The sequence below is a fragment of the Pleurodeles waltl genome, chromosome 1_2 (genome assembly GCF_031143425.1).
Source record: "Pleurodeles waltl isolate 20211129_DDA chromosome 1_2, aPleWal1.hap1.20221129, whole genome shotgun sequence".
NCBI classification, from domain to species: Eukaryota; Metazoa; Chordata; class Amphibia; order Caudata; family Salamandridae; genus Pleurodeles; species Pleurodeles waltl.
Window position 1 is genome coordinate 1,325,154,495 of NC_090437.1, and position 21,386 is coordinate 1,325,175,880.

The following is a 21,386-nucleotide window of genomic DNA, read 5'->3' on the forward strand; positions in this document are numbered from 1 at the left end:
ACACAAAAAGCATAGACAAAACAATAGCATGTGTGAATAAGCGGTGACACACAACACCATGTCATGTACTTTATGCACTGTAAACCTGCAGCCCAAAACCCAATATTTGGGCCTGTTTAATTTGTCAGGTTTAAAATCCTTACCCTCCTTTTGACAGTAGATCACCAGGCAATGGAAATCTGCTGTCAAATATAACTTTACTGTTTCTCTTCTAACATACAGGACCAGCAAGAACAATTCATGATAGGACCAAATACATGAAAATAAATTTCCATTACTTAACTGTTACCCTCTTGTCAGTTACTTCGCAACATCAAGCCACCTTAGTTTTACCTTTCTAAAAGTAAAAATTGTTACACTGACACTCCATATTAATTTGGCACCTACAATTTCCACTGTGAAAAATAAGTCTTAATTGGCAAATCGTTCTCATTAAGGCATGTAGCCTTCAAAATTAAAAAAAAAAGCTGCATCTTATTTTCTGTCTAAGACTTAATGCAACACTTCGTTTTCTGTCAAATAAAAGCAACTAGCAGGCATCATTTTATTTTTTTAGAGCGGAGACACAAATGTATCAGTTCTGCAGAGCATTTAACATGATGTTGGGACTTTCGAAGAAACCCCTTTTTTTTATATTTTCCCTTTGGAATTAAGTTCTTTAATTGTATTGATGTTCTTCTGGAGAAACCAGAAATCCCACTTTTAGAGGCTTGTAGGGTCATTCTGCATTTCACAGAGACAAGGCCCTAATTTAAAAGGTCACAAGTGTCAACATGACAGCCTCCTCCATTGTTTATGGGAAAACTAAAGATAGCATCTCAGGAGCGTGACTTGAGCCAGCCTCTGTAGCTCTCCTAGCTTCTGCCACTCTGAATCTGTCAAAGACAGTAGGCCTTACTATTTTCCTTCTAACCTGGAATAATTCACTCTATTTAAAAAATAATTTTTTTTTTCCTTTTTAGGCGCTAAAATTTTTTTATCTCTATTTCCAGATTATTAAACTACATTTACTGTGAATAATTCACAAACCTTAATAACACACATGCCAGTTGTTAGAATAAATGCTTGTTGCAATCCCATGCAATGGTACATAGTTCATCAACCTCGAATGAATGAACGTCTCAGTAGGCCCAGCTGAAGTTAGAACCTTCAACCTTGATATTAAAACAAGCCTTTGTACTGGCACATTGACTCATTGAATCATAAGAAGGCACAACCTGCAAATATATATCAAACCTAAATGTATGCATTTACTGAAGCCTGAGACACTTTAAAAAGTACTCTGAATGAAAGAAAATGCAGTTTAAACAGTGCTTTTGCCCAAAATCGACTTTGATATTTTAGGCATTAAAAAATCAATATCCTACAATTTTCTTGCATAATATGCATTACCAGAATGTCTATTACACAATCCATGATTCAGCCATTGAAAATATTAACTTATACTTTATAGAAATGAGCTTGTTTGCTCCTGCGCCAAGGGAAAATTGCACATACAAATGTCATTTTAGCAGTGCAACATAATTTAAATTAAATTTTAATGTTAGGAGGTCATAGTATAGGTATTAAGCTTTATAAATATTAAAAAACGATTTTGAAAGGCACTTATTTTTTAAATAATTTTTCCATAATTAATAATTTTCTTTAAAAAAAAAAAAAAAAACAATTATTCTTTTTTTTGTGATAATTCCACATATAAAAGCAAGCTGCATCCCTTGCCTATTATTTGGGATACATTAACTCACAAGCCTAAGCGCATAAGCCTAACTTGAAATGCGTCACATTTTTGCGCCACTTTCATTTAAAAGGAAGGTTATGCAAAATTCCACCCATGTTTAACTGGGAAAGTGCTGGCTGAATTGAACATTCCTATCAAATATACTGCAGCTGAAAAGTTTGCCTGTGAACATCTAATACAATGCATCTAAGAAAAATGCTGTAAATGTATTTTTTTTTTTTGCAAATATAGATAATTTCGTTTTTTTTTGGGGCCCTATTTATATCTATCGAATGTGTTTTCTAATTTATTAAGCATTTAACAGCAGTTTTGTATATGTGCACAATTGCTCATTCTATAAATTAAAGAGCAACATATAGCTATGTTAGCACATCACATGGTTCATTTCTGGATTTTTTTTAAGTTTCTACTTAATATTAATTAACCAACATTTTCCTTAACAAACTGTAAACATCAAGAAGACCCACAAACACACATTGAGCTCATTTCAGATATAAACAGAAAACACTCAGGACACACAATACAGCGCGCTTTAGCCATTTTTCATAAATAGCGCCGTCGCAATTTACTTACAGAACCGTTTGCAGATCCTAGTTGTAAGTCATATTTACAAGAGAAAAGAAAACTTTTCTCAATAGTGTTCCAAAAAAAACTGCAAAAACAGCCTCACAGACATTTATTTCCAAGAATAGCGGACCCATACTTTATTAAACGTGATGGGGCCCACTCCGTGCTTCACATATAGTTCATAGGTTGGAGTTCCAATCGGAGGAACCGGACATGAGTCCTCCAACCGGGAGTCCCTTTTACAACCAAGACAAAACACATTTCCAAGTCTGCTAAGACCAGGCATCTTCGCTCACTAGTCTAGCTTCAAACTTCAAAGGATTATCGTTTACGATAGTCTCGTGAATACACGAGTCCTTCGGCTTTGGTACTTGCAAGTTCCAAATCAAAGTGATCCCAAAGGGATACCAAACCAAATGTCCAACTTAAGGACCAAACCAAGTGTCCAACTAAGGACTGGGAGACGCTCCACTTATACTTAACTGAAAATATCGATGACGTCACCAGAAGACTCGTCTTATCGTTTCGCTCTACCAAACATCAAGGGTCCAAATCAGGGCGATAGCCAGGGCAGCAGTCCTTCGTAGCCGTCGGGAAGCGGGGAACCTCGCAGCAAAGACTTTCGGACCACGTCGACATGCAGGGGTCGATGAAGTGGCGGCCTTCCTCCAGAATTTTCACACGAAGCTCCCCACGGACCTCAGGCTTGGACCGGTACCGCTGGTATCGCCCCAAGTTGGGCGCCAACTGAGGTACTGGGTTTTTCAGAACCGGTACTGATCCGGTAACCCAGCGGTGCCAGGGTACACCCAAAGACCTCGGGTACTTTCCTGATTCAGACCACAGAAACTCAGAGTCTTCTAGGTGAAGTCAAAGATTGAATTTATTGGCTGCAACCAAGTGACAAGCGTCCTAGAAGTACAACAGCACGGTTTGTATGTTCTCAGGAGACTGTGTCAATGCAAAGTCAGGTTTCCTTATATACAGTTTTTTAAGCTTCAGGCAAACATTCTTGACATTTTGGTTGGTCATTCACATGTTTTCACTACAAAGGAAAAAACAGTGTCATGATGAAACCTCATATTTCATGTCATCCAACCCATAATAAATTACCCGGCAAGGCCTAGTATTTTACATCAGATAAGTGTGGGCCCCTAATAAAAACGGGCACCTCCCCCTCGTAAAGTAAGAAGAAGAAAAGAGCAGGTGCAGGTGTGAGCAAGTTAGGCAGGGTGTGTGAGCGATAATAAGGGTTTTATGGCCTGGTGTGCCTTGATGCTATCTGATTTGGCCACTGGGAGAGGGACTGACCAAACAGGTTTGGCCTGAGGCAATGGTTCCAGCTTGCCCAGGTCAGAGAAAAGTCAATCAAGGTGTACGTGTCCTTGGAATCAAATCTGACTGTATTATAAGCCTATGTGAGGGCAACTTTTAAAAATGGCTGCCGTGTATAAAATGGGAGCCACGAGTGCAGGACGAAAATGGCGATTTCGAGGTGAAAACGCTGCTGGAATTGAGCGAAAATGCTCATGCTTAGTGTACTAGTCATTATCGGTCTTTTGATACTAAAATCGTACTGCTGTGGCAAAGTAAATTACATGGGTCCAGAATTTTTAGAACCACAAAACAGGCACATAACGGTGACGAGAAGTGGGTTCCATGTACTACATTATTATCAGACAGCCTATAGGTATTTTTCTTAAACTCCATCATCTGTTTCATGTAATCTCACTACCATATGTTGAAGTTAACATGTGCCAATCAGAATAATAATGAAATTCAGGTGTGGGAGATATATTTCTATATTTCTATATTTCTATATTTCTATATGTCTTACACTACGCTTGTAACACTGAGTTCCAGCCAAATTAAAAAATCACAGCATGAACAGAGCAACCTGCCCATTCGTGGAATCCTGTGGAATCTTGTAGAGTTTTTTGTAACTCCACAGAATTCTACAGAGTTAAACTCCACAAGTTCCGTCCAGGCATACTGAAACAATACTCATATCCTTTTAGGCCCTGTGACATTGACCAGGACAATGCATGCCAAAGTGAACTCGGCTCCAAGTATGGGTGTCACAAATGATCAAGCACCACAAATTGGGAGGATGGGATAACCTGGTAAAGTCACTTACATATAACTTTATATAGCATTCATAGTCTAATGTATTGAGTGACATGCATATGTGTTGCGTGTCGAAAATCCCTGTTGTCATACATCTCTGTATGCTCAAATATGCTTCATAAGAGTAAATTACTTCATAACTTGTTGGCTAATAAAAGTCTGAATCAACATTTGAATTGAAATAATAAAGAATGTACCTACCTGATTATACTGTCTCATCTAAAGAGGAGTAGCACTGTGTTGAAATTGTATTCTAATGACACATCTATGTTTGTTTCATTACAGCTTCTGTCAGGAAAACCTCAGTCATTCAAAATACCACATCCAGGGAATCAGGACACCTTCTGTCTGCAGCAGTCAGACCACTGCCATTCATTCATCAAGAAAGTGTGCTGTATACTGTAGTAAACTATTATTTCCCTAAGTTTTCAAAATTACCAATTCATTGTGAAAGTATTTTTACAGATATCACTACTTTTTCTAATAATTTAGGCCCTCATTAAGACTTTGGCGGTCCTCTTAAAAGACCACCGAAGCCGCTACAGCCACCATACTGCTAGTGCTGACGGTATGCTGCCCACCCTATTAGGAGTTTTCCGCTTGACCAGCAGGTGAAAACAGCGTTTCCACCCACTGGGCCAGCAGGAAACTCACCACAACATCGACAATGACGTAGAATCGAGCCGGCGGCAATGTTGTGGTGCGTTTTGTGCAATAGCCCATAATTCGGGCAGCGAAATGTGCAACGGGGCTGTCCATGGGGGGCCCCTGCACTGCCAATGCCAAGTACATAGGCAGTGCAGGAGCACCCATGGGGCCCCGTCGACCTCTTCCCCCAGTCTTTCCATGGCGGTGGAACCACCATGCAAAGGCTGGCAGAAAGTGGACTCGAAATCCCCAGGGCAGCACTGCTTGCAGCGCTGCCCTGGCAGATTGCGACAGCTGAGACCACCAGGCTGTCGACAGACAGCAACCTGGCGGTGCCCGCGGTCAGACTGTTGCCCATCTCATAACCCACGAGGAGGCATGGCCACCACAACAAAGAAGAACACAGACCTAAAGCAAACTGGCTGCCTACACAAAATGGCCACTAGCCACATGGTCAAAAAACAACCAGCATGGAGGGATGGCCACCACTTCAAAGAACAACACATGCAGGCCTAAAAGCACACTGGCTGCCTACACAAAATGACCGCCAGCCACATGGTCAAACAACAACCCGCAAGGAGGCATGCCCACCACAACAAAGAAAAACACATGCACGCCTATGGGCTGCCAACAAGCAGGATGAATAGAAAACAAAAAACATATAAAAAAGGGCCCCTGACCACATGACAAAGACAAATGGTGGCCTTTGACAAACACTCTCATGCACTGGCCAGACAAATAAGGCATTGGTACAGGAAAAAAAGACAGCATTAAGTCAGAACTTTCAAAAACGAAAATTAAACAATTTTACAACAACACATATCGTACAAAGGCATCAAGTATTACCCACCCATACACTGCAGAAAAAAAATTTAAATACCTCCTAACATTTTTTCCATGGTGTTTGAGTTCAACAGACACCACAAACAGTTGTTTCTTCATGCACCCATGACTAGTACTGGGCCCACAGCTGGAAGGCCAATTCCATCAGCAGCCACTTACAATTAAAATAGTGAATTAAATGAATGTCGCAAATTTGCAAAACAAAACATGGAGAAAATGTAGTGAACAGCAAACCATTTTTCCTTCATAGAACACAAAGTACAAGTAAAACTATACCGAGGCCCCAAATGCAGGCCACCCACCACAATATGGGCCAGATGTAGCAAACTGTTTGCGAGTCGCAAACGGTGAAAATCGCAGTTTGCGAGTCGCAAACATGTGTTTGCTATGCAGAAATGCATTTTGCGAGTCGGAACCGACCCGCAAAATGCATTTCCGACTCGCAAATAGGAAGGGGTGTTCCCTTCCTATTTGCGAGTCACAGTGGTATGCAATTCCATTTGCGACCGCGTATGCGGTCGCAAAGGGAGTCGCAGTTACCATCCACTTAAAGTGGATGGTAACCCACTAGCAAATATTTTTTCAGAGCAGGCAGTGGTCCAAGGGACCACTACCTGCCCTGAAAAAATCTGAAACAAAAGGTTTCGTTTTTTTTTTTTAAGTGCAGCTCGTTTTCCTTTAAGGAAAACGGGCTACACTTGGAAAAAAAACCTGCTTTATTTAAAAGCAGTCACGGACATGGAGGTCTGCTGTTCCCAGCAGGCCTCCATCCCCGTGAGTGCCCAGAGTCACTATGGGGGCGCAAATTGCGACCCACCTCATTAATATTAATGAGGTGGGTCTTTGCGACCCCATAGCGACTCGCAAATTGCAAGTCACAATTTGCCGTCTTCCTACATCTGGCCCTAAATTCAAAAAATTTAATAAAAGTACAGATGGATCCTGGTGCAAGCAAGTTGTACAACACCCTTATAAAAGTGTTTTTTAAACTTTCTTGTGAACTCTCAAAAGCAACACAGTCCTTAAATGCAATGATACATCCAGGAGGCAAAAAAAAAGATCCTTCCTTCTCAACATCCAAGTGAAAAGTGACCAGGAGATGGACAAAGCACTGGGAGGAGCCGGCTGGACAAGAACAGGAAGTTGTATCCTTTGGGGCACTTCCTGTTGTTGAAACAAAAATTAAAATAAAAAAAGTACTCCTTGCATAAAAAGATGAATGCGAACAATCCATCATAGAAGATTTTTAACTCAAAGGAGATTTTAGCCGCTTGATCTGTGCCAGGTTGCAGCCGCGGTTGATTGCGCTCACTCAGGCTGAGCTATTTCCCAAAAGATGAGCCGGAAGTCGCTGACACAGCGCTAAATCTCTCAGGCGGATAAAAAATCTTGTTTGTGCTCATGATTGACCTGATGAGTCTCATCTCACTTCTTGAGGATGCAAAATGACATTAAGTGTGCACCAATGGGAGAAAAACAGAAAAAACTCAGCTACGTTGCGGAGTGCAGAGTCTGTTGCTAACTCCGCCTTCTCTGCGGAACGTGGAGTTGCCGAATTCTGCAAACTCCGCCAGACGAGCGGAATTTTCCCCCCTGGCCTAATGTAGAAGACTACCAGTCTTACAGTATTCAGACATTACATAGGCCATCCAACGGACTTGAAGTTCTCCATCAAGAGGCAATCAAATTTAATATCTTTTGTTACAGCAGCCTTCTTGTTCCTTCAAATTGCAAGCCGCAGCAACACAGGCTGGGTTTTAATCTGATCATCTATGTAAGGAGCCCAAGCTCTCTATGCCACATAAGGAGAAGATACAGGGGCAGAGAGGAGTCCCTACAGAACCTACGCCCTCATTTAGACTTTTTGATTCAAAACTGCACTAATGCAGTTTTGCGTCAAAAAGGTTAGCACTGACTTTGACGCTGGTGGTGCTAAAAAATGTTCCCACATTAACCATCGCGCCTTGTCGTAAGTCAAAATTACGTTAACAGAGGAAAAATTACTCTAATCTGGCTTATGACATGTAAATACGTTGCAAAACAGAAATGCACCATTTTTTACCACAATAGCGTCAAAAACAGACGCTAATGGAGTAAACAGTGCAACGGAGCCCCAAAATGGATCCCAGAAGCCAGGCAAGCCCCCAGGGAGCCCTCATTCAAGCAGGAACCAGCCAGCAGGACACAGACAAGACCCAGGGGAGAGAGAAGAAAAAGAGGAAGTGTCGTTTCAGCGGAGAGGAGCATGAAATACTGGTGAGAGATGTGACAGTGCATCAAAATCAACTCTTCTTCACCTCTAAATTGCCAATTGGAAGGAGATAGGCAATGCGGCAGCAGATTGTGGATAAGATCAACAGTGTGGCAGAGGTTAGAAAAACTGTGACTGCATGCAAGAAACACTGGCATGACTGCAAGGGAAGGACCAAGGATAAAATGGCATGGAACAGGAAGGCAGCACTGCAAGCAGGAGGTGGGAGACCAGTACCGCAGGAGGACATGGAGGAGATGGTTTCAGCGATCATCCCAGAAGAAATCATCACAGGGATACAAGGACAGGGTAGCGCAGAATACCAGGAAACACCACAAATGCAGGGTATGTTGCATAGGGGATATATATGCATAAATGTCAAGTGCAAGAAGGGGGAGGCACATAAGACTCACACAATGTATGTCAAAGAAGCGCAGAAGGATGCAATGCACAATAAGGAAGTTGCACCATGCCAAGGTAAGCTTACCCATATACCTACACCTTGGGAGTGCCACGCACCATTGAAACATACACAACCTGGATTTAAGAACACCAGGCCTAAATAACCACATGTACAAATGCAGCACATAGGATGGCTGGCATGTATAATCATTGTGCCACTGGTTGTGACATCACAATATTTCTTGCATGTAGTCACATCAACACCACTAACACGAGCAAGACTTCAGAGACCAGGTTGTCAGTCAACACAATTCCTGCAGTAACTACATAGTGGTGTCGCTTGCTGTAACATTTTACGACAGCCTGCCTCATTACCCAACCGCATGGGGGCTGCACCTCACAGCACACTAGTCATTGTGACTGTCCCAACAGTACCCAGGCATGTGCCAGTAGCACCACCACACTTAGACAATACATCCACATGAGGCAGCCATCCCTACATCATGCATCCACTGGGTGCATGGAAAAATTAACTCAACAGGTGCTGGGGGAATAGTAGGCTGGAATGGTATCATTGGTAACATGCCACTACCCAGTCCAAATAAAATGAAGTTGTGTTCAACCACACATATTGATGCTGAACTGAAATGTGCCACTACAGAGAATATTTGCCACAGTTAGAAAACAGTAGGTCACAACAGTCATGGGCTGAGCCAACAACTATTTGGACACAACCATGTCAGACACATGGGAATGGGGAAATAAACCCACAAATACAACACATGGTGTATGGCTGTCACATAATGGCAGTTAAATCAACGGGTGAGGTACTGGTGCATGGGCAAGCCTGGTGTTGGTAAGACTGTCAGTGTAGTGTATTTGTTGGCGGCTGGTAATATGTCTGCATATGGTATCTCTGTGGGGCACTTACTAGACATTATAGATGGATCAAATAGAGTCAGTGAGAGTTGTGGCCTGCATTGGGTATGACAGGACACGCTGCACTCAGCCCTGCAAATCAGGCAGTGGAAAGGACAAAGGGTCAAGGTATTGGACACGCTGCACTGCCCATGCCAAGTGCATGGGCTGTGCAGGGGCACCCAGGACCACACCACATCATTTCACCAACAACTATTTCATGGGGGTTACACCATCATGTAAAGGCTGGAGGAAATTTGGAAATATACCTGGAGGGTAGTGTTGAACGTATCTCTGTTCTGGTGTCACATGACAGATGCCATAGTCAGTCTGTCAGCTGCTGGTAACCTGCCATGTACAGGCCATTGGCCCATGGGGCATTACACATTGACAACAGTTGCCACTACCACCTGTGCTATAGGGGGTGAACAATTGCACAGTGGCAGTCAGGTGCCCCTTGGATGGATGCACGTGAAATATGAACCTACCTCAGGCCCTGAAGTACAACTTCTCTGAATACACTGTACACTGATGTATACAGCAGAAATGTCATACCCATATTGCCCCTCCCTGGGTTCAACCTTGAGCTTTTGTCACGTGAGCTTTACTGTCACCATGCTGCACTCATGTATCATAGTGCAAGGAGGGCTGCATTGAGGGGGAGGACATAGGTGTTTAGTAAGGTAAACAACCTATACTGACAGGAGTTGAAACAGTACTCTGCCAGGTCCATGACTGCTATGCAAAGTAGTGTTGTGTAGACTCTCATCATTCTAATGAGACTACTGGATTTGGGTGGCAGAATCACTTGCACTGTGAGGGGCTGAGTCTGAACCCACTACAGGTGACACCTGTTGGACGAATCCTGGTTTTGCTCCGGCTAACTAGCAGTGCCTCATCTCTACTCAAGAACAGGGATGATTGGGCAGCCAACTGCATGACACAATTGATTTCTCACGGAAATCATGGTCACTCAGATCGCATCTGTTTCTCTCAGTTACATTAGTCTCACATATGCAAGGACAATCAGAGTATATATTTCAATACGGTTTTAATAAAGCAACTGCATCCTAGATAATAAAGCATATACTGCAATAACAAGGACGATGAAGCATGACAGGATTAAATTAGTGATGAGGAGAGTAAAGCATGAAAATAACACTACCATATTGTCACTAAAATCATTAAAATAATTCTTACCTAGGCTATGTTAGAGGATAGCATGTTAAGCTCTAGTTCTGCCCTTCAGGTTCCCCTGGGACAACATCATCCCTCATACCTGACCAAGAGGTCTGTAATCTACATAAGCAGCTGTAGCGAAGCGTTCAGCAATTAGCATACAGTCGTGGTCATCTGGCTGGAATCTCCCTCTAACGTACATGGGTCAAAGTAGTGTATTTATAATAAAACAACTGATGTTCCAAGAAAGGATCCCTATGTAAGAGTGTGTATGTTTCTATGAACACTAGAGACAAAGCGTTATCATGTTTGCCGGCAACCTATCTTAATACGGCCTTGAGAAATGGACAGAGTGATAGAAATGTCTTGTTTACGAATGCAGAGCTGGCCTAGGCAAAGAACAGATAGATGGAGAAAATAAAACAAGATCGCAAATGTGGCTATTGTTAAAATAATAGACGAAGCTGAATAAAATATATCTAGGTTAAAGTGAACAGCGGCAGGCTTACTTTTGCTAAAATAATGTGTATGAAGCTGTAACTAAAATGGCTACACAACAGTAGCACACAAACACAAAGTACAACAGAAGGAGACATCAACGGCAACAAGAGCACAGTGTTGCAAATATGACATCCCTGTGATGGTGCCAGTTCTCAGCAGAGCATGGGTGTATGTGAAACATGTAATGCTGGGACAGGTGAAAAATGCCACAGCAACACACATTGCAAGGCCTCACCCTGCTAATGGATGCAAAGAGAGGGTAGAACAAGATAACAGGCTGTCAAGACACAATAAGGATAGACAACACACTTAGAAAATATGATGCAGCCAATAGTGGCAACTGGGCTCCATTCATGTGACATGCAGGTTGGGCATAGGGCTGTAGACTGCAGCTGTGATGTACTGGAACAATCCAATGAAACCTAATGGGCGCATCATATGCCCCGCGTGCCACTGGAGCATCACTTTAAGCACTGTGCTGTTATGAGAAGGTAGCTTTAAAACACTTTTTTTGGCATCATGTCATCTTGTTAATACATAGCCACCTGATCATGACTGTGCATGGAAGGTGGTGCAATGGGTGTTGCTGTGGGCGTGCTGCTTCAGATAAATGGAATATTGTAAACTTGAGGTTGGACCAAACCTATTACACCAGTCCCAGGGGTGACATTAGCAGGGTGCAATGAGGAGGAATGCATTTATACTTCCTTCATTTCAGATTTTCCAATGTGTGCTGCATCCTGAAGCATGCATAGGAAGAGCAAAATGCCAGAAATTATTGTTTATGAACGCCGCACTGCTTCACTTTGGTGACAGAAGAATGCACCATGTGTAAGTGAATACGGGGCACCCCAATGTTGTCCCCCATGCTGGTGCAAGATTCAGCTGCCAGAGTCATAGCAGGCATCCTTGGACCATTGTGCAAGGATGTATGCATTGAGGGGTGTGACTGTTAATGTGCGTGAAAGTGTCCCATAACATTTTGCTTTGTAATTGCAATTACTTTGGGGTGGACCTGCAGCCCTAGCTGCATACGTTCTCATCCATTCTGATGTGCATTCCATAGACATGTCCGTGCAATGTGTGAGGTCATGTGTACCCTGTGACAGAGTTGGGCCCCATGGCAGTGGCAGGAGTGATTTCCATGGATGTACTGCGCATGCTCCATTTCTCCCATTTCTTGTCATACCTGTGCTAATCATGTTGAGCATTGTCACCAATGATGTCCCCACCTTGTTACACATGCTCTATGTAGCCATTGCAACTCTCACGCTGTGTTGTGTTAGTGGTTTGTTCAAACATTATAGTCTCACCATATTTTGACATCAACTGCCTCATGTGTGGGCCCCTTATTTGGGTCATTTTTAGACATGTTGTTGTTGTTGTGTGTGATGAGCTATTGTAATACAAGTTGGCAACATGGATGTAATTAATATGTAGTGGTCCATAAACTGTGTCCTTCATTTGTCACATTCAAGTGATGAGGTTCACATGTGTACATATAGTGCAGGCCATGACTATGGAACTGTGGGCTATTACATTGTTCCCTTGGTGTTCCTGAGTGGCAGTTAATGTTTGTGTCAGCCATGAGGTGTCCAAGGGTGTGTATCCCATTGTCACAGGATGATCAACATAACTAGGAGTGTCTCTCCTATCTTCCAAAACATTAATGCACATTTCTACTGTTGACACATGCACAGTGCAGGCTATGGGATGTAGCTCAGCTACTTAGCAAATGTGCCCCTTCGCACAGTGCATGTGAGGTAAGTGATGTTCTGTTGTCTCCTACTGGGCCCCACTATTACACCCATGATCTGCACTGTCTGACTGTGTCTCTGTCCCCTGTTAGACATGATGGTGTTGTGAGTCAGTGAGTGTTGCATGTGTGGTTGCACTACAGTGACTGTGGTTCTACTTCTCACACATCTGGCACATGGTATGTGATGGGAATTGATCTTGTATTCTTATGTGTGTGAGCCAGACATGGGTGCAGTCAATTGCACCGAGCACATGCGGGAAGCCATGAATTTGATAGAACCCCTGTTTGTTCTCCTGCTGCTTTTGCTGGGTGTTGGGGATTCTGATGTGGGGGGGTGTCAGGGAGATGATGGTGTCTAACATCTTTGGCAGGAATGCAGTGAACGACGGCTGTGAGACACCAGCAACCAGTGCACCCGTTGTTTGGAATGAGCCACTAGCCAGCATGTGCAGGACAGCGAGCAACTTTGTCATAGGTGGTATGTTGTGTGGGGTCTGCACGCTGGCTGCAATTTGTGGCTCAATGTGGTGCAGCAGGTATAGTATGGCTTGCCGATTGAGTCCTAATTATGTCCATAAGGGTAGTCCTGGTTCTCATGACCCTCTCCTGCCTTCTGCATTGCCTTTGTGGGCTGCATTATCGTGCTGATGATTGCTGGTGTGGTTGCTGTCCTCTCCGCCATCTAGCAAGCTGAATTAGTGTAAAAACAATTGACGCTAATTCAGCGCAGAGTATAAATGTGCCCCCTATTCTCTTGTGAATCTGGATAGCCTCACATTGTGAAATACCCCACACCTCAGCCCCATACATAGAACACTTTGAGACTTCATATTTGTAATAAGGCGACGAGGGAACCAGTCCCTGCTGGTTGCAGAGGGCTACATAAGGAACCAATAGCCTTGGACAGTTTAGTTCTGCGCTGCACACTATTAGGTATCCACGACCCTCAGACAGAGAGGGTAACCCCAAGGTACAGGAAAGTACTAGTGCTGCTAATGCAATTCCATCCAATCGAAAGGAGTGAGAGTTGTTTGCACCTAAGGTGCATTTAATGATATACGATTTTGTGAAATTTTACTGTAAGTCGAATGCGGCCATAAAATCCACAAAGGCAAACACCAGCTGATGCGGTGCCCTGGGGATATGTGCAATAAGCACTGCGTCATCCAAATAAAGAAGATTCTGTAACAGTGTGCCTCAGATTTTTGGTTCATCAGGAGTAATATGGATTAGGAAGGTGCAGAGCTCATTGTTGTACAAAATAATTTAAGGGAGCCAGCACACACCCCTGTCTCACCCACAATGAATCTCAATATCTCCTGAGAACCGCCCCTTGTGTGCTGATGCGGACCATAGCCTTCATATCTTTGTGTATTTACAGTGGCAGTTATCAGCACAGTATGAAGAGGTATTGTGAAAAGGGGGTTGTTTCAGGCTTTTCTTGAAAATAAGACCAGAGAGATTCATTCTGAGAGTGTGAAGTGGGAGATAAATTAGTGATTAAGTCTTTCTGAAACAAAATACACGCATCACTGAATGCAGTACAATAACCTGTGTGTTTGCTAGAATTAAAAAGACTTTGGACTTCATTTGCAATGTGGTAATTTCAGGTCCTTCACCAAATAAGGCACCAGGCTTTATGTCCATACTCACTCCTCTCTCTGACCCATTTCCACAGTAGAAAAGTCTGAAGATTCACTATTAACACACAATAATGAATTGCTTTCTAGACTGGAAGTGGGAATAGAACACTTCCAAACACATATACATGCATACATATACACATGCATTCAGGTGAGCAGAATCAGAGTGCCGGTGGTGCTGTAGAGTGTGTCATATGAAGTAGCTGCTCTCCACCTAAACTTCAGACCAACACGGAGTTCTATACTTTCTTTTATTTATAATTTATGGGACACTCTAAGACTGAAAGGGTATTGACTTATACTGGGTGCTCCCTTGCTTCTGGACAAACCTATATCTCTTTGATGAGCTCTCATTAGAGCAGAAGACATGTCAGGGTTAATTGTAATTGGCTATGACAGATCACTGTAAGTCCCTAGCATATAGTAGGGAAAGGGGGATTCAAACTACCTACAAGTCCCTAGTATACAATAGAGCAGGGAGACTTAGAGGGAATATGTGACAGAACAACTAGGTCCTAAACAACTATAGCCTAAACCACTACTGCTAAACAACTAAAAAGTCTCTACAACTAAGTACTGAACAACTACTGTCTGAACAACTATTGTGTCTGAATAACAATTGCCTGAACAACTAATATATATATATATTCTAAACAACAAATAAACCATAAAAACCAAAAGGAAAACCTTAGCTTAAAATTAGTTGTTCAGGCAATTGTTATTCCGGCACAATTGTTGTTTAGACAGTAGTTGTTCAGTACTTAGTTGTAGAGACTTTTTAGTTGTTTAGCAGTAGTGGTTCAGGCAAGTAGTGGTTTAGACCTAGTTGTTCAGGATGTTTCCCCTTAGAGGTACAGTAGATTTCTTGCCCTGAAATGTACACTGCAGAGTTGTCTGCTGTCATTTCTAAAGTCAGCCCTGCCTTACAGACTGTCTCTAAAATGTAAAATGTGTGCAAATTTGACTTTAGACAAAATGGTAATCTGTCTTATTTTAATATCAAGCCCCCAAGGACATTGCCTTGCTTCAAAAAGGACTTAAGAGTGGACTCCATGAAAGAAACAAGTTAACAGAGCTTCCATGCACCATCCTCTGAAAGAGTCCTCAGACTGGAGTGCATCCAGTGGACTTTTAGGGACTTGGCCAGGTGCACTTAGGGAATTGAAGTCAAAGCAGAGCTCCATCGTGATTGGCCTTAAACTTTGACTTTGTCCAAGCCAAGCACAACCAGATGTCCCTGGATGGCGCTATTGATTGCTAAGCACTAGAAAGCACATTTTGTTTATTTAATCTTTAAAAAAGCATATCTGTGGTTCCTCCTATTGAGTTTTTGTTGTTTTGGTGTCATGTTAAGATACAAATATTTCCTATTTTTCATAAATTGGTGTGGTATATATTTATTGTCTGTTGTATCTTACATATTAAATGCTGTATACACCTGCCTCTTAAGTTAAGCCTTCCAGCTCATTGCCAAGCTACCAGGGGTTGAGCCAGGAGCTGAAGTTTTAAGAACTTGACTGCAGCTTACATTGGTGGGTCACCTTTTTGCTAGTGGTAGGTGTGTGCTTACTCATACTAATATTCCTCCTTCCAACAGAGTGGTAAAAAGTTGTCGTTATTTTTCACCTCAACATAGAGGACACTTGCTTGTTGTCTGTCTTTTTTTATGAAGGCTCCTGGATATTAATCTATCAAAATTCTAGGGGTAGGAGAAATAACATTCTGTACCCCTAAAAAAGGGAAGTAATACCAAAAGACCTGGACCTCAGTGCTCTTAACACTGATGACATCAAAGGAAGTGACACCACTGAAGTAAAAAAAAAACTGCAATAATATTGATAAATTAAACAAAAAGGTACTAACACAAATACATGCCTACCAATATATTAACAACAGAGCTATCAAGATGTGCTAGGAGAGTCGACACGACTGCAAATTTGTTTCCTCCAAACAGCACAATGCCAAACACAGTAGTATAAAAGTAGTATTTGTTTTACCAGATGATGTCTCAAATAGCTGGACACAATATCAAATTTCAAGAAACTGCTACAAATGTGCAGGGAGAGTATCAGATGTACATAACTAATCATCATATGTCCTAGGTAAAACAAATACATACATAAGGGATACTAATTTGCTTTATTATGCAAGATATGAACAATGCAGGCTTCTAAACAAAAATCGTAATAATTACAGCCACTTTAGACCATCTCCGATGAATAGAGGAAAAAAGGGAAACCTGTTGCCGAGCTCCTTCAGGAGGGGAATCAAATATGCAAAAAATCCTCACTAAAAGTTGCAGTCTTTCAATGTTGTATCCCAAGGACGCAACCTCATTGGATGGTAATAGATGTTGCCAATGATACAGGGGGATATGGTACTCTGGCTTGAATTATTTACTTGAGTTACAAGGAGGATAATTAAGTCTCCCTTCCACTTACTGATTACTGTTGTTTTTACCATTAGCTCATTTGAAATAAATTGCAACACCCCTGGAGGCATTCCCCCCTCCTGAGATTCAATTGCTGGGGCTTCATATGCAGTGAAGTCATGCCAGGGGGCTGAGTGGGGGGTCCATGTTTCTTGAAGCAAGATGATTTCAGCACAACTTCTCAGTTGGAAGTGGGGCTCTGCTCATCTACACCACCCCTATTCTGCCAGCAGATGGCCTTTTGAGGGACACCAAATGTTGACTGTTTGGGAGAAATTCAAAAGTCTGTCAGCAACACCCAGTGTACTGTCCAAAGACAGGATGCAGACACAAAAGGCTAAGGGCAGGAAAATGCCAACTTCAAAAAGTGTCATTTTCAGAATTGCAATGACAAATCCAATTTTACCATTAAAGAAGGTTTATAATTTTGTAAAAACTCCCAAAGTTGTTTTTCATTACTGTGAGGCCGGTTCCTCTCAAAAGCAAGCATTGGAAATGTCCTTATATTATTCTAAGCTGTAATTCCGAATCAGAAAGGAGTAGCGGCATCATGTTTCATATCACTGGAATTGTAAAGATAAATCTTCTTTACTGGTTAAGCTGGCTTTATTATTACTATTTTAGTAATGTCACTTTTAGAAAGTGGGAATTTCTCTGTTCTCATTTCTCTGTGTACCTGACAGCCTGTCTCCAATGCATGTCTGGTCTGGTGACAGCTACATTTGTGCATTTCCTGCAGACACCTACAACACTGTTCTAAGGAGCTAATGCCCTGCTTTTCTGAGCTGCCCTGCTGCCTGCTAAGCTTTGCCTTGCTACATGGAGTCAAGCACTAAAACCAGAGTGACTTCAAGGGCTTGCTGGCTTGCCCCCTGTTCTCCCCGACATCTCAGGAACATCAAAGAACTCACTACTTGATTCATTTACTCCATTCCTACAGATCTTTTGTTGCAACATCAAGCGCTCCACTCTGGGAGTGAAACTTCCTTGTGAGGTGAACTATCGCGCTGGGCTTAGCGCACTTGTTTTGGTGTAAAGCAGAGGTTTATCTCAGTGGTACGTCCTGCTCAGGAAAACCTTCCCCCAAGAGACGTAAGGATCAGCCCACTCATCCCTTTTAACCAATGCCATATGGCAGGATGCAACAATGAGCCTGCTCATCACTTGCCGGCAACCGTGAGAAACCCCTGCGATGCCCATCAGCTGAGCTGGTGTGCCAAATTCCACGCTGCACAGAGGAAAACACTTCCCGTCAAGCATTCTGGTCGAGTGATGCCAGAGGTATCTAGCCAATCATGAGCCCCAGCCCAAGCGTGACACCGTATCCAGATGCCATGAGTGGCCCTGGCTGCAACATTGATTAAGGTACTAGGTGAGGAAAGGGCCTTATTCACAGCACATTCCCAATTTCTTCGATCTAAACAACTCACTTTGGGCGCAAGGAACATGAATAGTAACATGTTTGCGCTGCGGTTGCAGCAAGTCAACTTTTGGAACCACTCTTGTAGTGATTGTGCATTTACTACAGCCGCAACAATAACATGAATTCAATCCGTAATGATGTTTTAAGTACTACTTTCTCTTTAGTCATTTAAAATAATATCTGGTTATTTAGTAATTGGATTTTTGCCAATTAGATGTTATTTTACAAACATAAAAAAAGAGTCCCTATTTTTCTAAACGAATGTGGAGTCTTTTCAGTGTTTTCATTGTATTACTGTGTGTATGTATTGCACAAGTACTTTACACATTGCCTCTTTTGATATGCCTGCCTGCTCTGCACCGAGCTACCAGAGGGTGAGCACAGGTTATTTTACATGTGTACTTAGCTTACCCTGACTAGAGTGGTGGATTCTGCCTGGCTTAGGGGCTTACCCTAACCAACCAGAAGTCCCATTTCTAACAGAGGGGTATTCCTCACAGTAGTGAAAAAGAAATGTAGGAGTTTTTCACTACCAGGACATGCAACATTTAAAGTACATGCCCAAACCTTTAATTATGCATCACCCTGCCCTATGAGGTACTTAGAGCCATTTTAATGGTAATCTATATCTAATAAAAGGAGAGTTTAAGGCTTGGCAAGGGAGTTTTAATGCCAGGTTGACATGGAATTTTAACAAAGAAAGCGATAGGTAGTGGTGGTATAAAGAGGTGCACCTCCTGAAAGTTATAGGACTACAATCTATGATAGTTCAGGTTTATGGTTGTGAAAAGTAGGTTAGAACATGTTGCTAAGTGGTGAGGTATGCTCCACTTCCCAAAAGCATATTATAGTGTTCAGAAGAGAACACCATGCAAGTATTTTTCAAAGATTGCAGCAGAACTCAGAAACAGTTCGTGATAAACCAGTCATCCAGGTGAGATTGGTTGTAGTAGGTTCCTTTTATTTGCCAACACGTGTTTCATCACGACAGGTGACTTTTTCAAGGCTCATTAGGTATAAGAGGTCTAACCTGTAAAGATCACAACGGCCTGCGTCTCTAAGTAACAAAATGTAACAGAAGTATGATATGGGGTTAGTCACAAGTTCATGCACCAGGGTAAATATATGATATGGCTATGGATCTAATATCATGTATATTTTTATGTTATATATTTCTAAAATAAATGTAATAAAACAGATGGCCTGATCTAAAGATTGGTGAATGAGTAATTCAATCGCCAATTTGACGGATATCCTCTCTGCCTAATGCAAATGTATTATACCTATGGCACCTGTAATAAGGATCATGGGAAATCTGTTTTGATTGTGACAGAATAACCCACCGACCAAACTCTAAAGTTGTAAATTTAGACAACTACATAGAAATAATTTTAACAAATGATAGTTTAGTTTAGTTTCGTTTAGATAATTTGTAAAGCGCATGGCTACCTGGGGGCCTCCCAGCGCTTAAAAGCTAAGTGACAGCTCAGAAACAGAAAACCAAGAAGAAAAACTATGATGAAAATAAAAAGGTCTTCAAGTTTTGGGTAAGTTCGAAAGGTTCTTGTCGGAGCTCTAAGGGTAGGGAATTCCAAAGAAGAGCAGCCTTAAGTGAAAAGGAGTAGCCTCCCCATGAGGATCTCTTGAATCAAGAGATATGAACTGACTGGGCGGTGGAGGATCTCAAAGTCCTTGTAGGAGCATAAAGGGAAATTTTTTGCCTGAGAAATTTAGGACCCTTTTTATAAAGGGCTTTGTGTGTCATGCATAGGGCCTTAAAACTGATGCAATGTCTAATGGGTAGCCAGTGAAGGGAGACGAAGGCGGGTTTGGCTGATAGATGTCTAGGTATATTTGTAAGTAATCTTGCAGCTGCATTTTGTACAACCTGCAGTCTCCTTATTACGTAGCCAGGGGAGCTAAGAAAAAGGTAATTACCATAGTCCAGTTGTGACAATATCAAGGCCTGGATACGAATTCTTCGGGAAGGAAAAGGTAGGAGGTTGAACATTTTCCTTAAGGTTCTTAAAAGGCATAAGCAAGATGAGGCAATCTTCTTAGATTGCTGCTCCATCGTAAGGCGACAATCTATCCAGAAGCCTAGACTCTTTATATGATCCTTAGGGGGCAGAAGATTATTAAGAGCTTCTGGTAGTAGTGCAGGGATTGCCCAAAATCGTTACTTCTGACTTTCCATCATTAAGTTTGAGTTTCGACTTAGTCATCCATTTGGCTACATCAGCCAAACAGAGGGAAAGATTTGTATGGGAAGGGCCCTTATATATATATTTTATATAATTGAACTGTACAATGTTATTACAAACTGTAATATGTTTGTAAGTACAAAATATAATAAAGTATAATGTGTTACAATTAGCAATATACTTGTAAAACTATTAATTCTAAAAAATATTTAAAAACAATAAAGTTAAACTATTAAAAATGCATTTTAATAATAAGTCATAACAAACTAATATATGTTAAAGCCTAAAACATATGACAAAATATTTTAAAAAACAAGTCACAAACAAAAAATGAAAGAAATAGAACTTTAAGAAATATATGCTTTTTGAAATCAAATACACTTACAATATTTATTACAAGGAAAGAAATAAAAAATATTAACAAAATGTCAATACACAAACATTAATAAATATGAACCTATTCAAATATACTTCTGTAATACATTCACACAAACCTTGGGTTAAAACAGCATACATTGCTGGCCAAGCAAAAGAAACACATTTGCCATTCTGAGACCAATCTAACATAAATTGGGGATAATAGACACAATTGGGGCAAATGTACATGTGTAACTCTAGTATAACAAAAGAAGAAGAAAGTAGGTACTTTGGGAGTGGGGGGAGGGAAATCATCAGATTACTGTTCTATTCAAATGAGGAAGTGCATACATTGGGGGTGCAGATTAACTATTCTAACTTTGGTATAAAAAAAA

The 21,386-nt window shown here is 41.7% G+C and overlaps 1 protein-coding gene across 1 annotated transcript in view; it reads right to left on the minus strand.

Annotated features, from left to right (window-relative positions):
* Nucleotides 1-21,386, minus strand: part of LOC138257110 (long-chain-fatty-acid--CoA ligase ACSBG2-like) — a 293,313-nt gene that overhangs the window by 13,745 nt on the left and 258,182 nt on the right. The window lies entirely within an intron of this gene.